The sequence below is a fragment of the Engraulis encrasicolus genome, chromosome 9, assembly GCF_034702125.1.
Source record: "Engraulis encrasicolus isolate BLACKSEA-1 chromosome 9, IST_EnEncr_1.0, whole genome shotgun sequence".
Taxonomy (NCBI): domain Eukaryota; kingdom Metazoa; phylum Chordata; class Actinopteri; order Clupeiformes; family Engraulidae; genus Engraulis; species Engraulis encrasicolus.
In genome coordinates this window covers 51,553,867-51,568,060 of record NC_085865.1, presented here as the reverse complement: position 1 = coordinate 51,568,060, position 14,194 = coordinate 51,553,867, and the positions used below count along the sequence as shown (strand labels likewise).

At 41.6% G+C, this 14,194-nt stretch overlaps 1 long non-coding RNA gene across 1 annotated transcript in view; it reads left to right on the top strand.

The window, feature by feature from the left end:
* The first annotated feature begins 4,353 nt into the window (after nucleotides 1-4,353).
* Nucleotides 4,354-14,194, top strand: part of LOC134455201 (uncharacterized) — a 16,751-nt gene continuing 6,910 nt past the window's right edge. The window contains exons 1-2 of the long non-coding RNA XR_010036071.1: nucleotides 4,354-4,417; nucleotides 8,302-8,390. This is a non-coding gene — a long non-coding RNA (uncharacterized LOC134455201). The remainder of the gene's footprint in view (nucleotides 4,418-8,301; nucleotides 8,391-14,194) is intronic.

The following is a 14,194-nucleotide window of genomic DNA, read 5'->3' as shown; positions in this document are numbered from 1 at the left end:
GAAATCTCCTTGCAAACAATTAATACAAAAAATAATAAAAACTAGAAGCACAAACTGGTATTTCAAAATGCACCCTATCCCGCAATGGTGAAGAATATTTTCAAAAGTTCCTGGATCAGGAGGAAGGTAAAAAAATAGAAATAATAATAAATTATTTATTTATTTAATAGTTAATAAATAAAAATATCCCTTTCAGGAGGCTAAAACACACCTGTCACATGTCACGTTTATACGTACACGGATTAAAAACAAAACCAAAACACACATTTAAAAATATTCACATACGTGTAAACAGCACCTTAAAAAAGCAGAAAACAGCGAGAGAGAGAGAGAGAGAGAGAGAGAGAGAGAGAGAGAGAGAGAGAGAGAGAGAGAGAGAGAGAGAGAGAGAGAGAAAGAAAGAAAGAAAGAAAGAAAGAAAGAGTAAGCAGTATGAAGCAATTTTGTATTTAGGAGGTAGTAGAAAGACATAGCCCACTGTATTTTTTGTACTTGTTGTACTTTATGACATTAATGGCTGTGCGCTATAAAAGTTGTATTAGACTGGCGTGGATAATCCGCTCCTATGCTCAGATAAGGCTCTGTCAAGGCAGCACATTTGATTGTTAAGGAGTGAAAGGCTTTGAATGCATTACGATGTAGCGGGTCACGTGGGAAACATAATGCAATAATGGCCTACTTACAGTTCACACTGCTCTAGCTGATGTTATGTTCTTTACTCAAAAAAGTCCCACGACAGCAGATTCTGCAGAAAAAAAAGTGCATTTTGGTCAAAGGGAGAAGTCCTCTAGAAATACAGATATCTGTATTGCATGAGACAAAGATGCTATATGTCTATTGCCAATGAATATGTCATAGTATACACTGAAATACTATTTTAAATAATTTTGATAAACTTTACCACCTCCAACTCCATTGGAAATCCAACATGATGTGTTGTTACTTGATTTATTGTTCTTTTTTCTTTCAACAAACTGACCAGGAGGGTTTTGCATTGCTCATTTGGAGACACCCAAAGTTTTGAAGGAAAAAAGTTATTACGAATAAGTTATAGAGGATTTTGCATAAAATGACACCATCTAGAGACACACTACAGAGATGGATATAAAAGTGCTTTGTTTTTGCATTTCAGACCCCAAGTGGCACCTTTTGCATTTTCAAAAGCTAGCAAATTAACATACCGTACATATTCATTACCCATGAATCCCAGGTTTATCTAACCTTTCTTAGAACAGAACTGGTTTCACCAAGGGATTGTTGTCTATTCAGACACTAGCACAGCCGACGCTGAGCCCACAGGCTAAGCATTGTGTGTATTTGTCAGACCAAGATGTGCAAATTGATGCACCATACAATCTCGCCGCTTTACCATGGCTGCAGAAACACTTTGGCTTAAAGTGCACACAGTACATGTCCTCACGCTCAGCGGTGGTTTCATATTTAAAACATACTAGCCATCCATCACCTGCCCCTGTTTACCCCCGACAGACTGAAGGCCAAGATGCTGACACCGTTCAAAACAGTACATAAGTTATCTTCACATCCCACAAGACTGCAAGTGCAGGATAAATAAGATTTAAAACCATAAAGGAATATTGTAATGCTGGACCTGCAGTGTAATTAAATAGGTGATGTTTTGACCCTGTTGAGTGGTTTGCCCTTGGAAGACCAAAGAGCCTCAAAACATTAGCTTTTTACAGTTATCTCTCAAACAGTGTTTCAAACTCGTTTGGGATCATTTTTATTGTGTTTTTGGTACAAAAAACACAAGACAACTAAAGGCAACATTCATCCATCAACCATTCATAACATATTAACCCACTGCAGACACCACACACAAATCTTTTATTGTAGCCAAGGTGCTGATGTCACCACCATATTCCTCAGAATCACCACTGCCTCGCCAATCTACCACTCTACAGTATAAGGTCATGAAATGTGAAATTACATCGCCTGCTCTTCTATGTCAATTTCCGCCATGTCACCACCATCAGGCAGCTTGGAACTTCCCACTGCTTCATTGTTTGTTTATTTATGTGTGTGTGTTTACTTGTTTGTTGAGAGCCGCGCCAGAGAGCTCCCAGTACACTCCTCCACTTGCTTGTAAGCCCCACTGGCACTTGTCAAAGTCAATCACTTCAGAAAGCCCTGTCACACAATGGGCCTCGGCCTGCCTTGTAATTATTACACACAGGCTCTGACAACTCTGGTCAACAGGGGACTTCCCTTCAGCATATCCACACCAACCCTCACTACATGGGGCAAACTCTCACCCACACCAAGCGGATAAACACTCAACTGTTACACTTTTTGGGGCAGGCTCTCACTTTCAACTTCTAAACACACACACACACACACACACACACACACACACACACACACACACACACACACACACACACACACACACACACACACACACACACACACACACACACACACACACACACACACACACACACACACACACACACACACACAATTACCCTTTTGCTCACTAAGCAAACAAACTAAACTTACTTACTAGCCTTTTATTCAATGTGCCCACCTACGTGTGAAGCTATTGATTAGTCTACCTTTGAAAAAGGGAACCTTGGAACAAGTCCAGTTGATGGAGAAGGAAGGTAAACAACAAAATTCTTTGATTTGATTTCTTTGATTTGTCTCTGCAGTGAGTGGTCTTCAGTTCAGTGCAGGAGTGCTGCTAGAAACTGTGCACCTTTGAATGTAGGCCTATAATGGCAAACCTGAACATAGACCTACTCATCTCTGTGTAACGCGATTCATACTGAACTGCTATGAGGAATACATCCCACTTATCAGAAGGTATTATTATTATTAGGCTGTTATTATTTATTATTGTTATTAATTTAGAGTCCTTCCTCTTAGGTCTGGACATTCTGTCCCTGAGAGTAGCTAAAATAAAGAGTGATTGATTGAATGGCACGTCTGGCCATCCATACAATAATAGGCAGCCAAAAACGTCAAAGTCAAAAACATAAATAAGAGCTAAAAAAAATATAAGAAACGGTCCATTATAAAAACATAATGAATCACCTGATGACTCAAGTAGGTAATGGGCTTGTCACCACTGCATCCATGCAGACGCTTCCAAACTTTGGCGCCAAAATACTTCCCCTCTCTTCTCTATCCTCCACCCGCGGCTGAAAAGCTGTAGCCTACATTGGACACGTTTGTGTGTTGGGACTGTTCTTAAAACATCTTGCGACGATGGGTAGTTTTCGTGTCTGCAATCAGGGTGCGCACGTGTCAGGTGATGAGGGTAACACGACAAACATTGCACTCGCCAAATACCTGCTGCACGCATTCACACAGAACATGGACGCAGTCCCTGCCGGACTAAAATAGCCCACCTGCAGTGGTGTAGTCTACGTAGAACGCGGGTATACGGAGTATTTCAGGGATTTCAGTATACCCAGTTAAAATTGATTGATCCATTGTTGAATAGCACAAATATATAGTATACCCACTTCAACAAATGCTCAAATATACAGTACCAACCATAAAAAAGTAGACTACACCACTGCCAGTGCCCACCTGTTTGTTTTAAATCCCCTGCATAACGTTTGCAAAGCATATCAGTCCACATCTTTTGGTATGCTTTTTAAACCCGCTTACTCTCGCGAAATGTTTGTGGCGTATTTTTACCTAGCCTACCTTAGTAGCAGCTCCTCGTGTCTGGTGACAGTGGTGAGAGAAACCGAGGGTATATGCCAGAGCGATTATATTGATAGGCACTGGCAGCGGAACGCGCTGCAAAATCAATTATCTTTATCTCTGTTTCATGTTGCTTAATTTCTTTATGTATTCGTTTACTACTGTTTATGTGGAAGGCGTGTGCTAGTTATTACAAGATTGGTACCGTTTAAAATAGTTTATATCTGTGCTATATGTAAACCCCCCTCTTTTACCGTGCGTAATGGAATGGTCCAGCTCAGAGCGCGGGAAAGAAAAATCAGATAAAATGACCGACCTCTCATTTGCTCGGGTCCTCGGGGTAGGTCTACGAAGGTTGTCAGTGAGTAGGCTACTGTGTCTGTCTCTATTGCTATGTCAAAGCATTTTCTCTGAATTTTCATTTAGACCTTTTTGTTAGGCCTAGTTTTTGTAAATACATTTTAGTAAACATATTTTTGTAAATATTTTTTTCTGATGACTTACTATTTGGGCATTGGGACTGTGATGCAAATATCACTACTGGTGATTGGTGAATAAAAATACAAATCCAGTTGATTGAGATGTTTGCCTTCTGAACATTTTGGTGCCATTTTCAAGACCTCTGCACTCTAGCCTACCTTTCTCATACCACAACATTTATAAAACCATTAAAACACAAAAAATCATCACAGCACCAAGGTCTTCCTGACATCGAGGAGAACTCCAACCACAGATGAGGGTAAGATTTGGTATATTCTTCCTACTATGAATGCAGGAATTATTTGAACCTGTATCATAGGCCCTACATAATTCCATGTAGGCTACTGTAGGGGGAGAGCTATCCTACATCTGACCCCCAACAGTAGTGGCACTCAGTTGAGACCTGGACATCATCTGACAAAGAGTAATAGGCAAAGTTAAGCCCAAAGGTCTTCCTGACATTGAGGGGTGTTGTTTATGATGTGGGTGTGGTGATGGATATGATGGCATGTTATTGGGGTGAGGTTTTTCTCATTAATCTCTTGCCCTCTACAACACCATGGCAGTTTAACTCTATCTCCCCACTCATCTGCATCTGACACCTCATCTTAAATAGCAGTGTCAAGTAGCTTACATAAATAAACATAATGCCCACACCGCATTTCAAGACACATATACCACAGGTGATGGTAATAGGGGGGAATAAAAACAGTTTTTTTTTAAAGGCAATCGTGCAGAAACATATTCTGTGATTTGAGGTAGACAAAACATTAACATGAGCAAGAGATTAAACTGAGGGATGGGGGCAGTAACAGTGATGAAGCAGTACCAAAAAAGTGATGAAGTAATACATAATTCTGTACATTGATCATTTAACTTAGAGGAATAAAATGAAATAGAACAGAATGGCATAATAATAATAATTGTAATTAGCTGTAATAGCTACAGTGTAAGGCTATGCTGTACATATAGTCCAGAGCACTCCAGTTGGTCAGATTATCAAGTAGCAGCATTGAAGGCAGAGGCGCATCTTGTCACCAGGCTAGGCAGGCATCCGCTTGGGGCCCCCGAAGTCCCTATATAGCGAATAACAGTTCACACTTTACTACGGAAGTGGCAATTTTGTGTCAACATTCTTTTGAGTTTTCGCTTGAGGCCCCACATTACCCTAGCATCGCCTCTGATTGGAGGCAGTGTGGTGCGTTGTGTATTGTAGGTTTCCATGCCGTTATTGTGAGGTGGTTAGTGCAGGAAGTTGTATAGTGCAGTTCAATAGGGCACAGGGTGCAGTTCCATTGCGTGCGTGAGTGCGTGCGTGCGTGTGTGCGTGTGTGCGCCTTTTCCATGAGGGGCAGCAGCAACAGAAGTAATGGTGTTTTGTATGTTGCAGGGCCCAGGCAGTTCTTGTGAGGTAGTACAGGTAAGGTGGCCACATAGTGCAGGTGTGTGTGTGTGTGTGTGTGTTTCCTGTGTCCTGGGTCGGAGTCTTCTGTTGTGTTGTGTTTAGATGCATATCTGTATGCAGCATTCTAGAACATATCACGCACACATAATGTATACATGAATGTGTCAAAACCTCACAGGGACAAATTACGCATCAGAATTCAAAGCCATTAAGCATTTCATACACTAATGGGTTCATACAGATGAGATTTTTTGGAGATTTAAAGCATCACATGCTTCTCATGTGTACTGTAGCCTTCTATATTAACCTGTGAAACCCATTAACAAGAGGAGACACAGCGAATACCCATTCTTTACTGCATACCAAATCCATTAAGATACCCAGTAGCAGCCCCAACACACACACACACACACACAAACACACAAACACAAACACACACACACACACACACACACACACACACACACACACACACACACACACACACACACACAAACACAAACACACCTGCATGGGTTGCCAGTAATCGCCACAATCATTCTAATCATTATGTTTGCATTAGATTTCAAGGCCTCGGGGATGTCAAAGCAGTTTATATGGTGCCACTGCCATCAATGGAAGTTCAAAATAAATCGTTTTATTGTAAGTCTTATAACTTGTCTCCATCCCTCCGTTCCTACCTCCCACCATGTCCAATCCACTGAGCAATGCTGAATTAATGTAAACATTAAGAGTTGCCCTGCAGTGTTCATCTCTGTTAGTACACACACACACACACACACACACACACACACACACACACACACACTCTCTCTCTCTCTCTCTCTCTCTCTCTCTCTCTCTCTCTCTCTCTCTCTCTCTCTCTCTCTCTCTCTCTCTCTCTCTCTCTCTCTCTCTCTCTCTCTCTCTCTCTCTCTCTCTCTCTCTCTCTCTCTCTCTCTCTCTCTCTCTCTCTCTCTCTCTCCTGCAGCAAGCATTTGCTAGCAAGCTGCCGTTTTCCTCTCCCCTCCTGAAAGCTTGTGGGCTGAGACAGGTGGATGCTGAGCTCTCAAAGCTTTTCAGGGTGTGTGTGTGTGTGTGTGTGTGTGTGTGTGTGTGTGTGTGTGTGTGTGTGTGTGTGTGTGTGTGTGTGTGTGTGTGTGTGATGGAGTGTGTGTGTGTGTGTGTGTGTGTGTGTGTGTGTGTGTGTGTGTGTGTGTGTGTGTGTGTGTGTGTGTGTGTGTGTGTGTGTGTGTGTGAATGAGAGAGAGAGAGATATTATAGTTTGCACTTTGCTATTCTTCACTCACTCACTTCACTCTGTTATTCCTTTGGAGAGAGTTATTACACAGTCCTGATCTTGTTGCTCTGAACCAAATGCCATTATGCAGCAATAACATACTGTATTACTGCAGCTCGAGCTGGCATGCATGCATGTGCATGCTGGGATGGACTGGTGTTATCTCAAAATGTTCTCATCTTCTCTGTATGACATTACATTCGATAACATCCTAATAAGGTGTGTGTGTGTGTGTCTGCGTGTGTGCGTGTGTGTGTGTGTGTGTGTGTGTGTGTGTGTGTGTGTGTGTGTGTGTGTGTGTGTGTGTGTGTGTGTGTGTGTGTGTGTGTGTGTGTGTGTGTGCACTAAGCCATATAAAAGAGCCTGCTCAGGTTAGTACAGTCAGTACGGAAACCTCAATTAAGATCTAATTATGAATTGTGAATTATTCATTCTTTTACTATGTTCAATGTCAAATTTCATCAACCATCAGTGGTTCAGTTAAGACACACAAATAGTGTACTTTTCTTGTCTTTAGTTGCTTTAAATGTTGTAAATGTACAGTAAGCTACATCATTGCAGTTCCATTCTTGTTTCTGTGTCTGGTTCTCTAGACGTGTGTTCAGGCGGACAGAGAACTATGCCGTTTTTTTTCAGCCGAGACCTGTACTTTGTTTTGCTGTGCTGACTTGGTGTGCCACCCCACCCCACCCCTACAATCCAGTACAGTAAACATTGCAGAGGATGGGGGAACAGGGTGGACATATTTCACCAGCGTAGGATTATTTGAAACAGGGTAGACATATTTCACCTGCGTAGGGTTATTTGTTATCTGTCTTTGCAGCCACTGCAGAGATTCAACTTTACTTTGTGTATCATTTGTTAAGTGAAATGTTAGGCCTTGGCAGGTTTGTTTTGAGAACATTCATCTTCACTTTGCACACACACCTTCCATAACCTGTCAGAGGCCTGCTGGAGGAGAGGAGACGTTATGGGCGATGTGACAAATTGGCCAGACAATTGCTTTTAACAAGCTGTGGGGAAACTAGGGCAGAACATACTAATGCTGCCCCTATGTCATTTATCCAAGCCAACATACTGTATCCCTCCCGCCTCTCAATAATTTACAACATTCCCACTCCATACTCAGGGAAGGAGAGTACAGGAGGAGAATGCTCCCCCTACCTTTTGACCATCTCTCTCTCTCTCTCTCTCTCTCTCTCTCTCTCTCTCTCTCTCTCTCTCTCTCTCTCTCTCTCTCTCTCTCTCTCTCTCTCTCTCGCTCTCTCTCGCTCGCTCTCTCTCTCACTCTCTCTCCCGCTCACCCCGGCTGCACCCCTACCAGTGCACATTTTGTTGTGTTTCATTCCTAAGTCACCAAAAGCATGAAGAAAGCCTGGTTCTTCACTATGCATACCACCACACAATGTCTGTCCTGTTGTCAGTTATGTTGTTATTGTGTTTGTTTTTATGTGTGTAGAATCTGATCTGTGAAGAGCTGCACTGAATCCCCTGCTGCTATTTCCCTGCTCCCCTGATTACTTCTTACAGACTAGACTCCAATCGGCTGTGAGTATCATGATCCCTTTAATATGTCCGCAAGCTAATGAACTGACATTCATGTTTGTCTGGAGAACAGTTTGTAAATAATGATCTACACAATGAAGAAATGTTTTCATTTCATTTCATGCCCCACATTATTGTTGACATGCACAATCTGTAAAACGTGTGATCTTCAATGTTTTCATTTCATTTCATGCATGTTGACATGCACAATCTGTAAAACGTGTGATCTTCAATGTTTTCTCAACCACTTAACAAGATTATCTTATTATTTCTCTGATGGAAAAGTCGTAAAAAGGTGCATTATGCCTCCCCTTGAGATTCAAATGTTCAAAATTATACGTTGGAGGAGGAGAGCTGTTGCAGGAACACATACCGAGCGTTAGGGGAAAGCACCACACTTCATCACACCACCATTCATCTCACTTTCTCTGAGGGAGAAAACTTGTTCCAGGTGCAATTTAGGCCTTGATGTAACAGTACACACAGTGACTTAGGCTATGTCTCAAATGACGCACTTTTGCCAGTGCACTGACAGTCAGTGCATAGTGCACACAGTGCACTGAGGTATTTAGTGCATAGTGTCGTGGAAAAAAATGAGCACTATGCACTGTGCCCTCGCTGGAAGTGAAGGCTGTGCATGGCATTAGCTCGGCAAAATATCAGTTGGCTACTGTTTACAATGCACAGCGTCTAGTGCTTGTATTTCCATTTCCTTCACCCCAAAGGACAACAATCACACATACAATACTTTAAGGTTGGTGTCCCATCAAACATTACTTACAGAATTAGGAGACTGTTGACCTAACTCTTCTACTGAACTAAATGCCACATTTTCTCTAAGTCATTGTCAACATGGCCGCCGTTTAGTGCGTGCAGTGTCCATCATTCAAGCACTGCATTTTTCCGCCATTGTTAGGGGATCATCCTGGCACTTTCAGTGCACTGGCTCAACTGAAAATTTCCGCGTGCGTGCCCTAGGCACTGAAAAACAGTGCCCGAAGTGCACAAGTGCAGCATTTGAGACACGGCCACAGTCATTGATTTCAGCAGGGGCGAGGGAGTTAGTCAATCCAAGGTGCCACCCAAGTGAATAAACTGCCGTCAATTACTCTTCATGAGGTCACGACGGTCATATCGAAAAGAAAATATAGCCTGCACTGAGAGTAAATCACATATTTGCATAGGAGGCCTTGTACCCTGCACGGTGCAATATCAATAAAACATTGCATGCAGGAAACCAAACTGATGATGCTCCACACACTGTTCTGTACCTGCCTGATGAAATTGGGGATTGGGGATTGACTATAGAATAATGTTCTTCTCCTTCTTCACAAATTGAGCCTGGCTATACTACCGGACAAGAGTTTCCTGTGAGATTATCCAAGATCAGACCATTTACTTCTAATGCTACTATTACTAATACGACTACTATTAGTCATAGTAGCAGTCGTAGTAGTAGCAGCAGCAGTACTGATAGTACTGCAACTACAGAAGAAAATAGCTATGATAGCTATTTGATATATATTTACATTTTTTCGGAGACTAACGCTACAGAAGAAGTTACACTGTAGGTTTGTGGATAGGTGGCTGAATGATACACAATTATGTTGGTAAGCACTTTAATATAATATCACTAAATTACACCCATTACAATGTGCGGTGTCAATTCCACACATGCAGAGTACATGAACTCCATTAGTGCTAAATGTGAAGGTGACCCTCTAACTGGTGAGTTAATGTTGCTAAATGCACTGTGGACCATTGCAGTTCACATCAACAACACGATCAGACATTACGGTAGGCCTATTTGTGGACAAAGATATTTGCATAGACATTAGTCTCATGGGTAGAACAAAGAGACTCCTTTAACCACTGGCTTCATCATCACGCATATCAGACTCAAACGTGCCATCTGCCTCTGGTGTGTCTGAGTGTGTTCTATCCTCTTTGATAAATCTCAATGGTATCATGCCACTCTGTTTTGGCTATGAAACAGCCGATTCAATTACTTCCAAGGCAATTTGAGCCTTTATTACCTTCTAGAGAAGCCTGTAAACCAAATGGATATCTGTATTAGAGACTGAAAATCACACACAACAGAAAGGAATGCCTACATCACCAAAGCAGAAGCACACAGTGCTCCATATCTACTATATGGCCTTCTCTGTGTCTTTCAGAGAAATGAATTGAATGGTGGGCCTGTCTTGACTCGTAAACCTCATATTGACTAGAATAGCACCAGGGAAAGTTGCTCATTTTATAGTCCAAATGAGACAGCCTTTCATGCAGGCATGCATCCATATTTGTATTTGTATCTCAAACTGCATCGACTTTTCAATGAGCACTGATTTAATTGCTGATCTGGCATCGACTTTATAGCTCATGAGTGATACCAGTGCCCAGTCCATAGATTGGTTGGTGATACATGTCTGTACTGGAGCATCAATGAGGAGAGAAATGAGCCAGGGATGAGCGGAGTGGATCCATTGACCTTTCCTTTATGTGTCACTGGATTTAACAATCAAAACTGTAAATAAACAAGACTGTACAAATCTGAAAAACACATTCCATGGTGTCATGTAAAGACATAAGAATAGACATTGTTTGGATATACATATTGGCATAATAACCCGTTTGCTTACCTGCACACACCTCTCACTTTCAATGAACAGGTGTGAATTTGACTCATTACTCGTCCCTTCTCTTTTTCTATTTCAATCTGTCATCCAGCCAGATACATTTTTTCAACGTGTTGTAGTCATCCAACTGATTTTGTGTTGCCCATGAAACACATTACTACCCCCCTTACTGCATTGAGTGTGTTTATATGCAGTTCAGTATCCTGAATATGAGGCCAATCCCATTTATGATCAAATTTGGGATACGGAGGTTACATGAATACTGAGTGTTATATCCCAGTCTACATTCTTGGCCGTTATAGATTTTTTCTTCAAATGCATGTAGTCTGGATTCCAGCAACAATGTTCAGTATCTGGGTGTTCCATGCATCAATATCCCGGTTTCTTTTTGGAGTACTCCACCTAGCATATCCCGATTTCTCAAAATCCCAAATTAGAGCTTATCGAGGATATTAAAGTCAAGAAAATATGTTTTTATATTCAAATGCATATTCGGGGATACTGAATTGCATATGAAAGAACTCATTTATTCCACTCTCCCTACTTGAGAGAGTGTCAAGGGCAACACAACAACACAACAACAAGACACATGCTGAGTCCACTTCCAGCTGAGTTTCCCTGGTGCAGTATGTACATCCATCCAGTACATACATCCTCCACATCATGAGGTCTACAAGGACCTTTCTTTTATTATTACCATTATTACACAAGCTTCTATTTCATTCAAGGACATTGCAGCCGTACAGAGGCTTGTCCTACAGCTTTGCCCTATGCTCTGAACACTGTGTTTAGAGGATCCGTTGGAATTGGTTTGCGGTAAAGGAAAAAGGAAGTGGCTCAGTGGCTACATGGGAGCGTGAAGACCACTGTGATCAAAAGGGAGTGGAATAGAAGGGAAAAGCCTGAAGAGCTACTGAGCTTTTGTATTTGCCAAATGCAAATGCATTGCTTTCTCTCTCTCTTTCTTTCTTTCTTTCTTTCTTTCTTTCTTTCTTTCTTTCTTTCTTTCTTTCTTTCTTTCTTTCTTTCTTTCTTTCTTTCTTTCTTTCTTTCTTTCTTTCTTTCTCCGGCTTTTTTTATCCTCCATTCTCAGACCATACAGTGTATGCATTCCAAGTTTTTTTTCCTTAATCACAGCCGTCATGAGTCACTCATGAGGGAGACAGTAGCAGCATACTGCAGCTAAATCTGTTGGTGTGATATTCCATGACTTTATGGAATCCCCTGAGATCCCCTGAGAAAGAAAGAGGAACGTGTGTGAGGGGAAAATCATGATGAAGAGAGATAGAGACAGAAAGCAAGGCCTAGAAAAAGAAAGGGAGAGATAAAGAGAGGGATGTGGGGGTGTTATCGCTAGTTGCCCTTGTTCTCTTTCTTTCTGACCTTGTCTGTATGTACGAGGCTTTCTTTATGTATGTAATTCATGTGTATGTAATACATGTGTGTGCTGTGCTGAGAACTCGAGCAGGTCTAGTAGACAGCATGTGTTATTCTCAACAGCTGCCTCCTGTTTTGCTCCTCACTCGGCTCCTAAGGTTAGTAAGAGGCTTCCTGTTTGTACTGAGGAGTTTGTACCTGCAGGGCAGGTTGGCGTAGAGTGATATGTGATCACTTCAGAGCCCGGAACATGGCCCCTGTGGTGCTGTGGTGAAGGCATACTGTACATACCGGTACATCCTTCACAGAAGACTGCGCTCCGAGCAGTGTTTCTAACCATATCCTTTCCTCTGGCAATTCATATTTTTTATATAAAGACGGGCAAACACTATACAAGTGTGCAGAAACACATGCACGCACACTCACACCCCTGGGCAGCACTGCTTCTCATTGAAATAGGATTTGACTCTGTTTGTCAACCTTCTGAGTTCTGTGATTTTGCACTCTACTGCTCGTGTTGTTGTTTCCCTCCAGGACAACAGGATGATTCTAAAAGCCTGGCATGGACAGAGGGGCCTCTGTGGCCTACTGTTATTATTTTAAGACTAAAAAAAGTATTTGTCCTTCCACATTCATATGAATGACCCTGACAAAGGCAGAAGCTGAAACTCTGGTTGAAAAAAAATATTCAATTTGCGAGTTTGCGACGACAACTGTTTTTGCATTACAACTCAAAATAGAACACTACTGACTCACTAAGTAAAATTATGGGTCTTAAAATACAACAACACAGATGGGGGGAAAGGCAAGTTGTTGACATAAATTCACAGTTGGGGCCAGACATTGCCTTTGGCATACTACACTTTGAATTCAGATTAGATTTCTTTGTTTTTAGAGGGTGACTGGTACTTGTCATGGGAGGCTTTGTTTGTCAGTCTTTTCTTTTGTTTTGTTAGTTATTATTTAAGGTGACGATTATGGCTTAAATTTTGCAATGATTTAAACAACAACAACAAAAACACCTGAACTTGAACTTTATCCATCTCATCTCATTGTGGAACTGGGTTCAATTGCAGCCTGAGGTCATTTCCTGATCCTCCCCCATCTCTCTCTCAACCCTTTCCTGAACTGTCCTAACAAATAATAAAGACACAAAGGCCCCATAAATAATGAAAGTAAATAAAAGATCACAAGGTATGTTGTACTGAAATGTTGTGATGAGCATGTCACCATGTGGTGTGTCATGTGAAGAAGGGTTAGGTGGATAGCAGTCTTGATTGAGAGACAGATGGGTGCTCTAGTGACATGAGTGAAAGCCTTTTTACACATCTGTCTGAAGAACCCTGCTGTGTCCATCTTCATTTGGCATTGACAAGCTTCACCATGAGACGCAATTTAAAGTTTGCGTCAGGAAAGGAAAGAGAGAAGGAAGTCTGAGTCTGATACTCTGATTAGTTTTGTCTGAACTTGCTAAATTGACTTTCCCAGAATTCATCAACAGAGGAACACTTTTGAAATTATTCCACTGGTCCTGTGATTACAAGAAGTCTTTTTAATGCTACATCGTTCTTAATTGTGCCTAACGATGTGGCAAAGAGGAATACCAAGAGACCAGTCAGATAAAAAACAAATTAATCCTGAAAGTTGTGAGCATGCCCACACGCACACAGCTGCTTACATTTGGAGCTTCAGTCCTATTCTGTGTGAATGCAGCTTTAGAGAAACTATCAGGAAACTATAAGTCAATGGCTGCTTATTTGTCTAGAGTTTTGGTGGCATTTGTGTGTAGTG